Source organism: Varanus komodoensis, unplaced genomic scaffold (genome assembly GCF_004798865.1).
Source record: "Varanus komodoensis strain SLA01 unplaced genomic scaffold, ASM479886v1 scaffold48, whole genome shotgun sequence".
In the NCBI taxonomy this organism is placed as follows: Eukaryota; Metazoa; Chordata; class Lepidosauria; order Squamata; family Varanidae; genus Varanus; species Varanus komodoensis.
The window spans coordinates 2,304,230-2,322,438 of record NW_025336059.1 but is presented as its reverse complement, the minus strand read 5'-3'; the positions used below and the strand labels follow the sequence as shown (position 1 = coordinate 2,322,438).

Genomic DNA, 18,209 nt, shown 5'->3' with positions numbered 1-18,209 from the left:
AATTGATGCTTTTTCTTCGGTGGAAGCATCTTGGAGTGGTCCTGTAGCTTAAAGAACGTCAACTTGGTGCTCACCAGCTCTTTTGAACTGCAGCTTGCTTAATTTCTGACTGGTGGCAGTCCTGGCTGGGGCTGATGGGAGATGTAACCAGGAGAACATGCCACTTCTGTGTTCACTACTTAGTAATCACAGAACTGACTAATGTTTTGATGGAGTGGACAGCTGAATCTGAGAGGAATGCTTTCTGTTATGCTCCAGTTTTGCAGTTCTACCAACTCCCAAAGTCACTTTTGGGCAAATTTGATTTTCTGTGGGCTTAGAGGAACAGTCAGGAATCTGCCAATGGTGAAAATTAAATGTTTTGAGGCATAGAGGGAAGGCATTTCCTTAATTTCCCCATATGACTAGTCTGGTTGGAGGAATAAATTTTTAAGAGTTTGATAGCAGCCTTTCTCCCCATATGGTTGCAATTTCAGCATTTCAAAAAATCTACCCATCACTTGTAAAGTTGATGAAGCAGTAGGTACCTAAAAATGCACATTGGCCCGTGTTTGCCATTACACATGCTATTGGATTAGAAATGTGTGCGCTGCCCTCTTGTGGGCTTTGTCTGGTATAGCAAGAACTCCCAAAGGTAAAAGTGACCTTGCCCAGCAGCTTGTGCTTGGCCAAAGAACCGCATGAAATCCCCATGCTTCACTGCAAACTGAAATGCAGTGCCCTGCTACTAAGAATATTTCCTTCCATGTGTAAAATCTTCATATACATAGCTGTGTATTTAGAGAACAAGTCGATGCAGTGGGTATGTGATTGGGAAATGGTGCCCAAGTAGAATTGGGACTTCTTGGTCAGTGCGATTGAGCTCCCTGGGTGAATTTGAGGCAGTTACTGAGGCTCAGCCTTCTAAGTCGCCTCAATGCAGCAAATTGGCATGGACCATAGGCCGGGTGTTTCGCTGTTCCTGGAATGGGACAGGAAGGAAGGAAGGAAACCAGGAACATAACCAATATGTTTCATCAAACCCTGAGAGAATTATTTTAATATAATTTTGTACACTTAGAGCAGGAGTGCAGGGTCTCGGGCTGCAGGCTGAATTATTTTGGAGAAGTTCTTGTTGCATTCAGGTTGCGGGGAGGGTTCAAGGTGTTGGGGATGGGATCAAAAGCCCCCGAATACCAGGATATTTTAGTTTAAAGCTCTTATTGCCAGTAACAAAGCTTTGTTTTAATTGGTGACATGTAAAACCCACCATTTTTCATGTAAGGAATCTGGGGATGACTAAATCCTCTTCATTTTATCTGCACAACAACCCTGTAAGGTAGGTTAGGCTGGGAATATGGTTGACCCAATGACACTCCGTGACCTTCACTTCCAAGTAAGACCAGCGAATTGGAGTCCAGCACTCTTGACTCCTGCACTGCATAGATTTAGGAGAAGCATTTCAACCCTTTGCAAAGGCAGGAACTACAAACACCATCCAAGATCTGCATGGTAGTGATGGTGGTGATACCCAGATGAATTCAAAGTAGTAAAGCTGCAATTGCAAGCCTTGTTGCAAAATTACAAGAAGTTGGAGCCGAGTAGCAAACAAGAAAATGCCTCCAAAGTCAGGAGGGTGGCTGTTTTCCAGCCCAGGTCACCCAGTGAGTAGGTGCCTGCACTTGGATCCAGCACTGTAGCCCACACATCACCCTGCCTGGGCAGGATCAGTACCCAAGAACCCCTTTAACAGCTCGGGAAAATGCTGAAAGTGGATGCAGTCCTGGGAAGAACCCACATGTTGGTGCCCGACTCTTGGCATGACGTGCAAATTCACCTCTTGAATGTATAGATAAATGGGATGAATCTGGAACAAATTCCAGATCTGTTGTCGTGGGAGGAACTGCCTGGGGAAGGAATCCCCTAGGGAAAGTGCTTTTTACGGGTGGGTTGGCATGCAGACGCAGAAAGATGCTGTTGAAGGGAGAATCGGTTAGGATCTAAGGTAAGCTTCCCAGTGTAATATTTGTACATAAGACATGTTACTCAGCTTGAGTCTCTAAAAAGGACATTATAGAGGAAAAAAAGGGCATACCAGCCCGGATTGTAGGGGAGCGGAGGAAGGTCATCTGTAAAAGCCAATCAGAATATTATACAGTGAGCTAATCACCATATTGACATTTGCCTGCTTAATTAGCCTTGCATTCTGCTTTTTCAGAGCACAAGGAAAGGCCATGACTCATCCATCATGATCAGAGGCTGAGTTGCAATTTCCTGATTGCAGAATACATCTTCGATGCTCTGTTTTATTTAATGGGATGGGGACAAGATGGCTTTTGTGCTTTCTTGGTTCCTGAATGCGGGGTTATGGCTGGTATGGGTAGCGGCTCTCACTTAGCTGTTGTCTTCTCAGGTATGCATGTACACTTAGTGCAGACTTACATAAGGTGTGCTTAAAATGAGCAGAGTTCAGTAGAGAAAGCACACAAAGGAAAAGGCTATTGGTTCCGCCAGCTGACTATAAACTCTGCCTTCCGTGCAAAGCCTATTTCCAGTTTCCTCAGAGATGGGTGCAGCTGGGGCAAACCCCCAAATCCTTTAGCAACTACATCTTAAGTGAGGCAGTTTGGCCTTTTAAAATAGGGGAAAGCTAGAAAAGCATTGACCATTCCAGAGCCCCTGGAGGGCCAAACCTGAACCATCAGGGGTATATACCTTGGTATATACAGATCCACAGCAGTTTTGTAAGGATTCAGGCAGGACTTTGCCCCAGCTCCACCAAACTCGACAAGGATGAAACCTGGAAACTTTGCACATGCTCTGTCACTCAGCTATGCCCCTATTCCATATTCACATGACAGGGTGAAGAATGCGCACGGACGGACTGCAAATTTTGCACATTGCTTATTTAACGTTTATAAGCTTCCAAGAATATGCACCCCTGGGCAATGGCTGAGTCAGAAAATGTACAAATTCACCAGTCAACGTACATGTCAAGTCTGAAGTCTCTGCCTGCCTTACGTGCAAAGCACATGGTGTCTCCAATTAGTTCACAGATGCTCTGCTATGGGGACTATTCATATTGGCAGGCAGTATGTACAATCTCAAATGTCATTGATTTGGACACGATTGATTGATTGATTGATTGAAACATTTCTATGCCGCCCCTTGCCGAAGCCTCGGGGCGGCTCACAGCAGAAATTTTCTGCACCATTCCGGGTGAGTGTACTGTTGTTCATGCGCATTCTCCATTTAAATCCCATTAGTCCCCTACATATAGAATCATAGAGTTGGAAGGGGCCATGGAGGTCATCCAGTCCACCCCCTGCTGTTGCAGGACATCTTCCCACTCAGATAGCTGTCCAATTTCTTTTTGAATGTCTCTAGTGTGGGAAAGACATTCAGTGCAAACCTATGTATTTTAGCTTAGTGCAATACCATTCATTGAGCTTATCCCCAGTTAAAGCATGTACAATTTTTACACAATTCTTTAAATCGTTCACTGTTCTGAGAGCTGTTGCTAATCAAATGGTTCATAAAAGCCTTAAGTAAGACTGTAGCCTTCATAAATTTTATAAGACTGAAAAGCCACATATTTCTCTCTATATACATGCCACCTTTCCTTATGAGAAAATTAAAAGAGGGTAAAAACCGTAATTAAAAAACAAGCCAACAGTAAAGTATACAGAGCAGTGACAATTAAATAGCCCCCCCAAAAAACCAAGGGTTGTGGGAGAGTTTAACACTCAATAGCCAGAGCTGCATATTCAAAACGTTGCCTAGCCTACCTCACAGGGTTGTGGTGAGAATAAAGTAGAATAAGGAGGACGATGGGTTGGGTTTCCTCTAAGAAATAAAAAGGTGAGATAATAATATAATGGTGCAAAAAGTAGTAATATATTACCAGCACAAATACAGGGTTTGCTTTAAAATGTTAATAATTCTGGCTTGTTAGTCCCTTGTATATTAACTACAGCCTTCTGGGATCTGGAAGAAACTTGTTTGAAGTCTGTTAGATGCTTTAAATATCAAATACTTTAAATATAGCATCTATTTCTGGGTGGGGGTTTTTTTTTTGGAAGTCTGTGAAGGTTATTGTTATATGGAAACTCATGTTAAGAATCACAGGAATAAGAGGTGTTTTGACTGCCTATTATGTTATTATTCATTACTGCATATTAAAATATGCTCAGTTTCCTTGATCTTTTTGGATACAATCCTATGCAAGTTTAGACAAAGCCTACAATTCCCAGCATGCCTTGCCTTGCACTTTAAAAGTATCACAGATCTTTTCTAGATTTCCTCTGTATTGCTTAGCACCTTTCATTTTACTTCAGATTTTCTGTTGTACTTGTTTATATTGAATGTTATCTCTGTTTTTCCATTTTTTTTCTGTAACATTAGTGTGAACATTTATTCCATCATCCACTTTTTATTTCTATTTCCAGTTTTACTATTGGTCATTTTCATTATTTTGTATTGGGAAACATTATTGTTCCTAGCAGGAGGAAAAAAGGTAGGATAGAAATTTGCCTACTGTAACTTTTGCACCCCACATTTTTATTTATTGGGAAATAGGATCAAGCAAACAACTTGAGTTTCTCCCATTTTAACCTCACTACACCCATGCAAGGAAGGCTAGGTGAACGGTAAGTGACTGGCTCAAAGGCACCCAGGAAGCTTCATAACTAACTGAAAAATTGAATGCAAAGTCCAGCACTCTAATCACTGCTCCATACTGCCTCTCACAACCCTGTGAGGCAGGTCAGGATCAGAGCCAGTGACTGACTCAGAGTCACCCAGTGAGCTTCATGGTCGAGTGGGGACACGATTCCGGATCTCCAGAGTCCTGGCTCTAACCACTACACTTACTTCCACTGTAACTACACCACCACCTTGTGATTTAAAAGCCGCTAACGCTTTCTTTTCTTTTAAAAACGGCAAACCTTTAAAAACTACACACTTCAAAGGGAATTTATTCCCAGGCAAATAGATTAATCAGTATAACTGATTTCAGGTGGGGGTGGTAGAAGCTTAATACTGCGGCTAATGAGGCAAGTTGCGCCGGTGGGCGGGGCCACATAGAAGCGTCATATCCCCTCCCCCTCCCTTAATTGCCGAGCGCGCCAACCGTCACGCCCGCGAGGGCCGAGACCACGCGCTCGCGCTCTCGCCCAATCCCAGGCCCCCTCCCACTTCTTTCTCCCTTTAAAAAAAAAAAAAACTTCCATCCTTCCCGCTGATTGGCCGCGGCTTCTTCGCCGGGGTCACGAGGTGGCTCCTCCCCCTCTTCACCAGCACCGCACACAGATATGTACACACTCACGCACGCACCGGGTCTGGCGGCCAATGAGCAGGCGCGATACTGGCATGTGGCGCTGGCCTGTCTGAGGGTGGTTGCTGGGTGTCTCTTTGGTTGTGTGAGGAGGAGGAGGAGGAGGAAGGGAAACCACAAAAAGAGGGAAAGCTGCTGCTGTTGCTGCTGTTATGATGATGCTTGCCTGAGTCTCTCTGCCCGCACACCTCTTTGCATACACGTCTCACCACAAGGAGAGAGAGGAGGGGGGCGTGCATTTGCCTGGCCGGATCATTCCTCCCCCTTCCTCTCCATTATTCACCCACCTCCCTGCCTTTCTCCCACAGCCCCTTGGTTTCCTCCTCCTCGCATTGCCCGTCTTTCTCCTCCTCTGACTGAGTGCATTGGTCTCCTCCCACGGCAGCCTCTTCCCCCTCCTCTTCGGGGCCTCCCCCTCCGCTAAAATATTGAGCGATCCCACTCCATAGGCATCAGAGAATCCAGCTGAGCCGGTCTCCTCTCTCCCCTTTCTGCGGCTTCAATTCATAATAGAAAATCCCCTTTCTATATTTCTGCCCTCTTCCATAATCTCTTTAGTCCTTTTGGGGGGGTGGCTGTCTAGAGCTTCCATAGCCTTTTCTTTCCTCCTCTCCCCTGCCAGACCACTCTCAATACACACCTACTTTAGTCCTGACCTTCACACCCTCTATCTTTTCTTCCACCCCAACTTCCGTTCCCATTTTCCTTCCTCCTTTAGCCCTTGCTTGGAATCTCCCCCACTACCACCAAACAAAGCCTACTGATGGTGTGATCCGTGAGGGGAAGGTAAGTAAGTAAGTTATCCATTTGATTGCTTTTGTTTATGATTCATTTCCTTCACCCCCGCCGCCCTCATTTGTGCAGGAAGGGATGGCGGAGAGTAAGACGAAAGAAGGTTTTTGTGTATGTTTTGGTTGGGGAATGCAAAAGGCCCATTCAAACGTCTGGTGTGGTTTTCACATGTGACTTAATTTTGGATCTGCAAACAGAAGCTTTTGTTCCTGTGTACGGTATTAAAGGATCAGTGCAAATCACTTAAATTTGATATCTTTGGTCCCCCACCCCATACCTTTCCCTCCATGGGGTGTCGGGGGGGGGGAATTTCTATTTTTATCTGTTATGAATCAAAACCACTATGGTATTCTGATGCCTCTTGGATGAATATGGGGGATTCCATGTGGCTGAAATTCTAAAAAGGTTTCTCATTTGTTACATTTGCACTATGGGCTTTCTGTTACGACTAGATTTGTCATTTAAAGATTTATCAAATAAAGTGGTGATATGAATGGGAGAAAAGGTATAAAGGCAACATTTATCTCATGCATATGGTTGTAGTATATGAAAGACTTGTAGTTTTGGAGTGAGGTGGTGGAAAGGAACTGCTCTGTTTCTGGCCACAATAATCTCAGACTTAATAGGGCTTTCCCCCTTAATTGTCTTTTAATTTTTCCCTGCATGAACTGTTTTGGTTAATAATTACTGTGTTGGTATATGTATTATGAGAGTCTCCCTCCCCCCCCCGCCCCCATCGTAATGTTGATCAGGGCTGGGTTTAAACAGTGCCCCATTTTGTGAATGAATTGTGTGATGACCTCTGATTGCATTAAGGGATGTGTGTTTAACATGGATGAAAGGATATACATTTGAAAGACAAATCCGTATCAGTGCAAGCAATCAACTGGCATTACATTTTTGTTTTTGACTTGTATAGTAAGCATCTTAACACACCCTCTCTTTCAAAAGTTTGGAAGACATTTGCGGAAAAGAGTGGGCAGGAAAAATACAGAAGTTCAACTGCTGAAAACTGTTAGAGAAGTTGGGCTGTAGGAAAACAAAATGATTCATTCATTCATTCATTCAGTGAAGCATGTGGTTGAGTTTGCTTTATTTTTGAACATTGACTTGCTGTTGCTTTTACTTTGACTGCTTTTGCTTATGAGCAGTTGCACTTCTGGGCATTGTATGGCATTTTACGGTTAGTATGTATCCCCCCCTTGTGTGTGTGCACATCTGCGTGGGTTATTTTCTGATACGAGTTTTTAGTGTGAAATGTGCAGCCCATTGTGATTTATGTTGCAACTGATGAACATTGGCCTCTGGTTTTGAAAATGTACTCAGGACATAGTTTGCCTTGGTGATGTTTAACAAAAAAACAACCTGAAATGTATTATGTTCTGCAACAAGCTAATCTGTATTTGACTGAATTGTAGAATTATGATATATATATAAAATTCCTGTTGCTAACAATTCTGAATTCAGCCAGGTGCTTAATGTGGTTCACAATACTCCTTTTGGTATGTTTTTGTGTGTACAGACTGCTTTTGTCAGATGAAGGGGAAATGAATCCATATAGTTATGGATTCAAAAAATCTGATTGAAAAACAAGTGACTTCTTGTTTTGTCCCTGGTGTTTGCCCTGTAATTTATTTGCTAGGTTGGTTTTTTGCTTTTAATGACCTGTTGTGGATGGTAAACAGCCTTGCTGATATATTAGCTGTTCAGGACTGAAGGAAGCAGAGGGAGGAACCCACACAATGACTAGGGTGGGGATCTTATTGTTCACTCACTCATAGTTGGGGCCATGCTTGCCTACAGAGAAATGCAGCCCTCCCTGCTCCTATTGGTGCTTTTTTACATGGGAAATATGGTTTCATTTTTTTCTATCATAAGGTTAGAGAAACCTTGCAAGGTGAATGGAAGACAAACCCAAATCCGTTGGCAACCACACACTTCCTCTGCCCCTTTTTTTTTTAATGATCTGGCTTTTAGGTCAGAACTGTAACCTCTAGGCTCCCAGTTCAGGTAATGCTGCCTGTCCCTCTCCTTCCGTCCTCGCTAGTCCTGCCATTATTTAGAACTTTCCAAAGCAAATGGGTCTGCCTTAAGTATTTCTGTGTCAGAAGTTAAACTGGTTCTTTTGGGAGTGGTTGGAGAAGTGATTACTAGGGAGAGCTAAAATGCGTGAAGAGCATTAAAGGGTGAAAATGTAGGTCTGACAGTTTAGCCAGTGTCCAGGCAGAAGGGGGTTTATGCAGGAACTAGAGCAGTCTTCGCACTCACCGTCCTTTAAATGTTTTCATAATATCAGAAGCCATCAGGTTCAAACCCCTGCTCAGTGCAGAACTCCAGGCTAAACCATCCCTCTCAGATGGCTGTCCAGTTGCATCTTGTTTTGGGCTATAACTCTCCATAATCCCAAGACATTGGCCAGCATATGGCGGATACTCACTGAAACAGCAACTTGAGAATGAGGAAGGTTAAGAGGAGGGTGGTAGAAAACATATTTTTGGGTGCACAGGCTTCCCAGCCGAATCTCCAGTAAAAGCACCAAGCACTGGGAAAGACCCTTCCTAAGATTGCAGAGGTGCTGTCATTCAGAGAATCCCTGTTTAGATGGGGAAATAGTCTGGCTTGGTGTGAGACAGCTTCCTATGTTCCTAGAGTGACCAAGGTTTGCACATGATGCAATAAATGCCTTCTCTCATTTGTGTAGTTTGTTTCACTCCACCAAGTGCTCTTTCATCAGCCCTCCCCTCAAGTTTCTTTATTTTACAGAGAAAGGCAGGATAAGGGAATCACTTGTTAAATGGCTGAGCGGGAATGTCTGTCACCCGTTTCCAGGTTTTAATCTTGTTGGCCCCATGGGTTTGTGCGGTTCTCTGAAATTAGCTGCTTGCTGTAGTTCTCAAGAGTCTGCGCTCCCCCCCCCCTCAAAAACATCACTGGTTTCCAGGCATGATGATCTTGGGACTGGTGTCTTGGATCTCTGTCTTCCACTATGAATTAAGAGCGCTTACCACATTTGTATCCATATTTAGGCGGAAAAATAACCATGTGCCCAAGGTCACCCAGTGGGCTTCATGCCTCAGCAGAAATTTGAAAGTAGGTTTTTGATACTTGGCTCTAAAACGGGATGCAAAGCCACCTTCTGCTTATAATTAAATACCAACGCTCTTTCACTCAAGAACAGTAATGGAAACTTGACTTTCAAACCTTTATCAAACTGCAAAGGGTGTGATTCACTGACTGGTTGGACATTTGTGACAGATAAATGGAAGCACTTCTTTACACCATAGGTAGTCTGGTTATGGCATTTGCCGCTGCAAGATTTGCAATGGTTACTAACTTGAGCGACTTTAAAAGGTGGCTGGAAGAAGTGATGGAGGACAAAGCCATAAGCAACCACTCGTCACAATGGCTGTGTGGGAAAGCCCCATCCCTGGAAGACAAATCCAGCCCCCTTAAGGTCCCACTCCGGCAGGCATTAGGTGAGCTGCCAGTCGTTAGCTGGTGATCACCAGTGTTTTGCCTTCACCCCTCGTCTGCAGAAACACGAAGTATGAAAATACTGGTCTTCTACTTTAGCTAGCTTTTATGCCCTGTTATATTTCTTAACTTCCAAGCATTCCTGGCATCTCTTCAAATGTACGTTGATTCTTTTTCTACGGCCCTTGGCAATGTATGACAAATATTAACTAATCTTCTAATGAAATTCCATCAGTGCTTCTCTAGTAACCAGATTCCTTTGGCTTCAAGTTCACAATCCTTCTTGTTTTCTGTTGTGCTTCTCTCTTTTTGCCTTTTTGATCAGCGTGTTATTAATAGAGAGACCACTGTAAGATATGGCCTTGCCAAGAAATAGGTCAGTAGTGGAATGTATGCAGATGTGTGTGTGAGTTTTCACTGGAACCTGATTTGTGATGGGTATTATAATAACGAGCTCCAACAAGCCTTTGTTCTGGAAACTTAATCCTCCATATCAGTCCACTGGCTCCTCTCATTAACTATGAAGGCTCGGCCTGGGCTCCCAAGTTATAATTTTGCTTTCGTGAGACCCCTAGAAGAGGAACTGTGTTGTTGTTGTTGTTACCTCAAAACAGGGCAAGGGGATTATTGCTCTACCTGCTCTGCAGGCCACTCTGCAGCAACCGAATGTAGCCATCAACTGGAGGCCCAGCAGTTTCCCCAAGGGTGAGCGCATGTCAAGGACACCAGGCAGCACCCCTGAGCGCCTTCAAGGAAAGGCAGCGTAAGCCTATAATAAAGAGTATTCAGGAATGCGGGGTGCTTCCCTAATATTTGCTGACTCTTCTCAGCTTTTATTTTTTATTATTTATTTAGGAAGCTTCCGTGTTTTCTGCATGCCTGTTTTTAAAAAAAGATCACATTCACTTGGGGGTTGCAGTCTCGGGGATCTCAAAACATTCTGGAGGCTTTGACTTGATCTTTTTGGTCTTGTGTTTATGGGGAAATTTGCCACAATATGCTTTGCACATCTGTTGCTGGGACAGATATATTGAGAATTGAAGTCAGGCTACCCGTCATGGCCCACCTTTTTGTGCCATCCTAGACATTTGGAAAGCATCAGCAGACCTCAGACTTAAAATCAACAACAGGTTTCTCTAACCTCCCCAAGTGACTAGAACTTCTTTCTCACCTGGTTTTTATAATGCACATTATTTAAGCCATGATGCGCTGTGTATCACTGGGTGCTGTTGTGCAGATGCAACCCATCCCGGGGGGGTTTGTGTTGAGCAAACCTGGTGAGAATAGCTTATATAGGGATTGAACAAGCCTTGCAGAACCCATGGCCTGTTCAGGAGTTACATAAATCATAGTGGACTACTGTGCCATACAAACTGGAGTATTGTTTACAAAACGAGCAGTGTTTTTTTGGACTTAACAGGCAGAGTCAACGGCTTAACTGCTTGTTGCTGAATAAGGAGCGAGTACTAAGAGGTGCTCTTGCTCAGTGGCCCTTTTTTTAACTGGGCTCGTATTTACACTGAAACGAGAGCTGGAAGGCCTATGGCACTGTTTCCACTTAAGAACCTCCACAAGAAATCTGTCATGCCCGCCAAGCTTGCCCGGGAGTGGCTGGGCCCCCATCCTGCTGTGCTTTGGAGGCATTCAGATTGTTTTCAGAGTCCTGTGAGCTGTCAGGGATGAACCCTTGCTTGACTCCTGAGTTCCCGCCTTGGTGGAGGACAGGGGAGGACTATTGTCCCTTCTGCAGGCACTTGCCAGAGGCCGCCAAGCCGTCGTTGCCATCCTGTGCAGGCTGAAGCACAGGCAGCAGACGCCTCAGGCTTTTCCAGCCATTGCTCAGTAGTGGTGGAAGCCCAAGGAGAACCTTTCTCCTCACCTTTCTCCTCAATCCCACACACTGCCCTTTTTGCGCATGTGGGAGAGTGAGCAGTGGAGGGGTCTGCCAAGGTTTGGGTGAGAGGCTTAAAGAGCCCCTGGAGGCTCCATTTTTGTAGGCAAACAGGGTTGAGTTACATAATGAGGGAGGACGATATGGTGGTCGAATGAAGCCCACTGTGCCAGTTGCCTACTAGTCCCTTCCCCTTGCTTCTTTTACTGAAAAGATCTGCCTCCTCTTATGTGGTCTTATATCCTGATTATTTCCTTCAGCACCTCGTTCTGTTCTCGATTAATTCTGCTGTTCTTAGGTTGGGAACTGCACTTCAGGTGTGATGTTTGTTGGGTCATATGTAGTTCTTTATTTTACAGTCTACAGGTAACCAATGCAATATTGCCCTGGTGCAGTGCAAACCAAGGCAATGCTTAGATAATTTGTCTACATTCCTGCTAAAAATTGCTTAAAGTTTAGTGAAATCCTCAAACTGCTTGCACTCTCTTGTGTGTACATTCTCTCCCTCCAGGGTTCCACTTGGCAATTCTGTTTTTTATGTATTCCTTTACAAAAAATGAAAAGAATATTTGTATGATGAACAAATATTGTAGTTTATGCCCCCAGAGGGAAAGTCTTTGACAGCTTGGAGGTTTTTACTACACTTTTAGGTAGGTTTTGTTGTTGCTCTGATGCGATGAGCAGTTTGTCAGTGGAAAGTGGCCACCTGTGATCTGTGCTCATTATTTTCCCAAGTACTAATTTTTTTGAGGATGAATCTTTTATTCCTTGCTTGGGGCCAAACAAATAGGTGAAAGAAAGGATTTAATTCTTTTGGGAGATGCTGGGGGTTCAGATACTGAACAGGATTCTCAAGACCTGGTGACTGATTTTTTTTTAAATGTTTTATAACAGGGGAAGTGTAAAAAAGGCATGTGGAATTTTGCTCTCTTGTGCTAAAAGCATGTGTGGGGGTGTGGATCGGAGAACACAGAAGGTAGCATTCTTTGTTTCTAAAGCAAGCCACATTGGATTCTAGTTAAACCAGTTTCTAAAGTACTTTTAATAGCATTCTTTGCACTGGTGAGCAAGCAAGCATGAAATAAAGGTGGGAATGTCAAGATGTAGACCTAATACAATGCTAATATTTGCTATCTGTGGAGAACTTCAGGTTGGATTCTCTTGCTTTAAAGTCAGCTGCTGCTGCATTCTACCCAAATTCGAGTGAAGCTGGTGCTTCCTACTTCCATCTGCTTCATTTAACATGTTTCCCCTGCTTTGTTAGGTTCTACTCAGAAAAAGAAGGGTAGTACCTATGTGTTTTTCTAGTTAAAAATTAGCTTTCAAAGTCTTTTAGAGAAGGCTTTCTATGTATAAACTGAAGAAGCAAGGCCTTAACTGTGTGTGGAGCGAATTTCCAGAGGGATAGCCCTGTTGCAACAGAAACAGCATCTTTTGACCTGTTAAAGATTTGGACAAATCTATTGTGGCATATGTTCTCATGGGCCAGAGCTCACTCTGTCAAATGCAAAAGGCAAATCCATTTCCGTTGTGATGCCTTATTTTACAGAACATAGCAATGAGATCTCTACCATTCATAAAACTTGTAGGGGTTGCTTTTATGGAGAACAGTTGGTTTAATATTTTAAATTGATGTAAATCTGTGTTTGATGTTTCAGTCTAGATGTTTTCAAGACTTGTATATCAGAAGCTGCCTTTTTATCAGGTCAAGCTATTTGTCAATCTAGGCCGTCCTTACTTTCTCTGACTTCCAGGAATGCTCCAGGTTCTTAGGCAGAGAGGGGTCTTTTCCATCACCATTTACCTACTCCTTTTAGCTGAAGCAGCTGGAGATGGAACAGAGAACCTTTGTACGCACAATATGTGCTTTTCTGCTGTGTTGTAGCCATTTTCTTTGGATGTAGGTTGACCTGCACATTGCTTTATCAAGGGCTTTGCTGTTGGCAAGCATACCACTGGCTGAGCCTACTCCCATGAATCAGAAGACAACTGAGTGCAAGGTGCTTCTCACTGTGCTCCTGATTCCTTGCTCTGTGGTGTTTCTGCTCTGAGACACACCTAGGATTTCTATTTACTACTCAAGAGGTAAAATGAGTTTCTTGGCCAATGTCTGACTTGTCTAAATTCAACCAAGCCTGTCAGGCAGAGAACCAGCTAATATTTTTAAATAATACATTTTGTTCCTATGAATGCAAAACAGTCCTGAAAAAGATTTTGCTTCCAAGAAAAGTCATCTGTCCAAGTAGTTGTAGCACCTACTTTATTAATCTGCGTCATCAAGCTATACCTGCAATGGAAAGCTGTTCAGATGTAAAAAGTTTTGTTACACAGGCTGAGCTCTTGGACCAAACTGTTTTGAGCTGAGGCCACACTGGGCAGTTTGGGAGATTGTCCTGAGCATCACTGCAAAAGGGCAGCCCTGGTGTATGTGAGGAAAGGCAAGGAAGCTGCCCGAAAGTCTGAATAGAAGGCAGCGATGGGGCCTGAGCCCCAGCCTCCTGAACAACTGATCAGTACCTAGAGTTATCAGCAGCAAATGAAACCTACATTGCAAAGATCCTACTTGCTGGTAGGGAAGATATGTCAATGAAAAAAGTACTAGTTTTCAAGAAAGGTGTTAGGGAGCACACTCAAGCCTACAGCACCATGGGACCTGTCTGTGCCACAGACTATCCAAGGGGGGAGTGGTGCCAAGGTGGAGAAAACAGAACTTCCCGCAATATTACCTGGTTTGGAAGCAAAGTATATAGCAGTCAAGTAAGCATCACATCCCTAATTCAGGTAGGAGAGACTCTTTTGAAGCTAATGTTTATATGTGGCTTACTAGTCTTTGGTAACTTTTTATTTCATTTGTAAAGGCTTAGCCTGAATGTGTTCTCCCCCCCCCCCCCCCGCCAAGTTAATTCAAGTTACTCGGAAGCATCTTAGAAATGAATGTCTTATGCAAGGAATTCTATTTATGCCCTGCATGCTTCAGCTCCCTCCTAGACGGGATCAGAAATAGTATTTCCCCCTTGTTTTGCGTAGTTTCTCTTCTTCCCTCACCTTCCTTTTTTTTGTAACTTACAAAAAAGAAATTTGTCTCACGTCATCCTTTCAAATTAAAATGCTTTCCTTTTGCTGCTTTGACACTTCCATTTCTTACTGTTTATATGTACGTCTGATGTTTTTCCTGTATGTTTTCCAGCTTGTTCCTTTGATTTGCAGTTTTTCATTAAAATGTGTCTCCGCACATTTAACTAGACTTTGCCGTTCGCTCTGCATTTGAAGAGGATCAGGGGTGATGCTGGCAAGCAGTCTGATGGGTTCAGGGCTGCTTGAATGCTCAGATGTTGCCATGCTTCTTCAGTTGCTTGAATTGCAGTGGTTTCTCGCCTGACTTGTGCGGTTGGCAGCCGTCCTTCTGTTTGTGCAAATGACTAGTTTGGTGCCTTGGTGCTTATAGCATAGCTAGAAGCAGGAGGTGGTAGGGGAACCGTGAGCTATAGTGAGGCTTTGAGTCTTTCCATTGTTTGGATGCAGTGGCCCATGTCAGTCCAGGAGGAACCCTAGCCTGGGATCCCCAGTCTTTTTGGGGTCGGTGGACACATTGGAAATGTTGAGAGTGCTCTCACAAAATGGCTCCCATTCATACAGTGACTGGCATGATGGGGTAGTCCAGTCACAAAATAATCCTCAGAGGCGGTAGGAACAGTAAAGAAAAAGGTACAAGGGAAGGCGTGAACTCTGACCGGTTCAAAACCAAATAAAGATAGTGCTGGAAGGAAACCTTTCACTTCAAAGTGTGTAAGTCTCCTAGTTAAAATACCTTTCAGAATCTGAAGAAACAAAATACACATCAGAAAGGGCAGAACGTTTGGTAGGTGCTGACCAAGGTGTCTGAGCGTGTTTGGACCTAGATGCACCATGTTGGAGACCTTAGCCCTAGCTGTTGGGGACGACCAGGAATTCAGTGTAAGATCAGTATGACTTGTCGGAGTGGACAGGTGTGGGGAACTTGCTGTAGCCCAGTATCATCTGAATGATATAATAGTTTGTCTTGCCAGTTGGAGCTAATGGGAATTAGAGTCCAACAGCATCTGGAGGACCAAAGGTTTCTCAGTCCTAGAATAGTGTTCACTCTGTTTGGATCCAGCTATAAAATGTTGGGTTGTTCCTCAGTTTACAAAAAAATAAGCAGCTGTTGGGTCGCACTGGCCCACAATGAACAGAAGAGCTGGTTTCCAGAAAGGAGAAGGTTGGTGGAGTTCTCAGTTTGTGACAGGACAACAGACACCAATCCAGAAATGAGTGTTTCTGCTTATTTCCATGCTTGCTTTCAGAGCCACTAACTTCCCACTGAGTATGTTGCAAGTATCACAGGAGTGCAATGACACGGTTGGGGTATGTTGTCCCGACTGAGAATGGCTTTCTGTGATTGCTTTTGGGAAACCCTGAGGTGGAGGCAGGTGTTATCTTTGACTTGTATCAGCCACTCAGTTTTCAGGAGGCTAAACAAAATGTGATTGTGGGGGGGCAGGGCAGTAATCTCATTTATGGCATGCTCAGCATTTTAGGATGGGAAGATGCACATTTAAAATACTCTGCCAGCTTGTTGAGTGTTACCAGGAGGACAGACTGAAACATTCCGCTCCATTTCTTTCTCCACCGTTCAGTGGCATCCTTTCTTTTTCCTGGTTATCTATCCAGGATTGCTCATTCATAGCTATTGCTTGCTACATGGATTTTCTCTCTTAGCATGGAAGTGATCCCTGACTTCCTGTCAGTGTTCCAGCCTGCTTCTTTGAACTGCATTTGGTTTGCTCTTAGTCATTTTAGTAACCGTAGAGTCTCTTGTGCCGACCCCTTCCTTCAGTGCCACACAGTAGCTTGAACTCTGTTTTTTATTTTATTTTTGATTTATATCCTGCCTTTTCCTACAAAGGGCTCAAGGCAGCTTACATCTCCTCCTCCATCTTATCCCTACAACAACAACCCTGTGAGGTAGGTTGGGCTGAGAGTCTGTGACTGGCCCAAAGTCACCCAGTTGGCTCCATGGCCGAGTGGGGACTCGAACCTGGATTGTCGGAGTCCCAGTCCCAGGCTCTTAACCACTGCACCACACTGGCTCTCAAGCAGCTATCAATCCTCCTTTCTCACCTTCGCAGGTAACTCAGTTTTCCATATACAATACTGTTGAAGCCTCTGTAATGCACAACTAAGCTGTGTTATTCAAATCGACAATACTTTTGTAGATGTGTTATGATGGATTAAAATGTTGTGCCCATTTGGAGAAGGATGTTTCAGGCTCTGGCAAGGGAGAAGTATGTGTGGGTGGAAATCTCACAACTTGGGATGTTGTACGCATCACCTGTTCGTACCAGATTTGTCATCTATCAGTCCACTTCTTTTCTTCCTGTTGCGTTAGAATTGCTTTAATGCAGTACATTCTAACTTTACGTCACTGTTGTGAATAATTTTTAAAGAAAGCATGATAAGAGAATGAGACTGGCTGTCAAAGCCGGCCCACACATCTCGCAGGGCTAGCTGGTTTGTCTCTGCATAACTTAATCTCTAGAGATGTACTTAATAGGAATAAATTTCTTGGCAGATTCGGATTTTGGACCCCCCCCCCCCCCCCCCCCATATATTGCCATAATTTGGAGACGGCTCTGCAAAGAGGGCTTTCAATTTCGGCAGTGTTTTGTCAGGGAACAAATGTGAGTTTCTATATTCTTCTCCTCTACTTTAATCATAAATTAGCCTCCTTGTACTGTTGATCTGTAATTCCCAAACTTGCTGATGAGGTGTGGGGAGCAGGGGCTTTCAGTTGCAGTCGAACAGTAACTCCTGTATCATTGATTACAAAGCCTTCCCTGACTTCTAGGAAGAGCCTGAAATTTCAAAAGGACAGTAGCCAGAAGGGAAAGTAGTCTTCATCACACCACTGGTGCTACTGATGTGCCTGTTATTTGATTTCCCCATGAATTTAGACTGTTTTGATTCCTCTGACAGTAAGATGGCCTTCAAGTGTTGCTTCTGCTTTTTCTAAGCAATGAGTCCTTTTTAAACCCCTGGAAAAAGGGCCTTTCCTCCTTTGAAGTGTCTCCCGTCTTCGATCCAATCTTTTTAAACCTTTGCAGGCTTCAAAGAAGGTAGCTGATGCCAGAGGGCACATAGAACTCTGACATCTCAAGAAGTTGTCGGGTCACTGGGGCACTTTGAGAAATGAGGGCTTGACTAGTCCTCAGAATATCCTCACTGTAAAACCTCCAAAATAAAAAGCTTTGGGACCATCACCAAGGAAAGATGTATATAAATATAAGATGCTCACACGCTTGTTCTTTTTTTCCTCCTCTGCGCATTCATATTTCCAGAGCACGTCACCAGCTTCACTGCTGTCACATGGCTTGCTAATTTAACGGAGAGGTATACTTTGTTCAGCATGGCTTGCTAGTTCGTGTGTTCCAGGCAGACCTGTCCACCGTCACTGATTTTCTCATTGAAGAATCCTTCGTATCCTTTTGAGGCTTCTGTGATGACCCCAGCTTGTTTTTTTGTCCTTATGTGGTACGATTCCCTAAGTGGGGCTTTGAATTTTATCACTGTACAAGACTCTGTCCTTCCCACTTCCGCTTCCATGTCCTTTTGCATCAGGAAGATGGAGCATTGCTCTTTAAAGGTCACTAACTGCCAGTGCTGCATGTCCATCCAAGCCATACAAGCCCAGTATTGTGTTACTGCCAAATTAAACCTTTA

At 43.9% G+C, this 18,209-nt stretch overlaps 1 protein-coding gene across 1 annotated transcript in view; it reads left to right on the top strand.

Annotated features, from left to right (window-relative positions):
* Nucleotides 1-5,354: 5,354 nt before the first annotated feature.
* Nucleotides 5,355-18,209, top strand: part of RERE (arginine-glutamic acid dipeptide repeats) — a 307,198-nt gene continuing 294,343 nt past the window's right edge. Inside the window, 1 exon segment of the mRNA XM_044445541.1 lies at nucleotides 5,355-6,100. The gene's annotated coding sequence lies outside the window, so the exon portion shown is untranslated.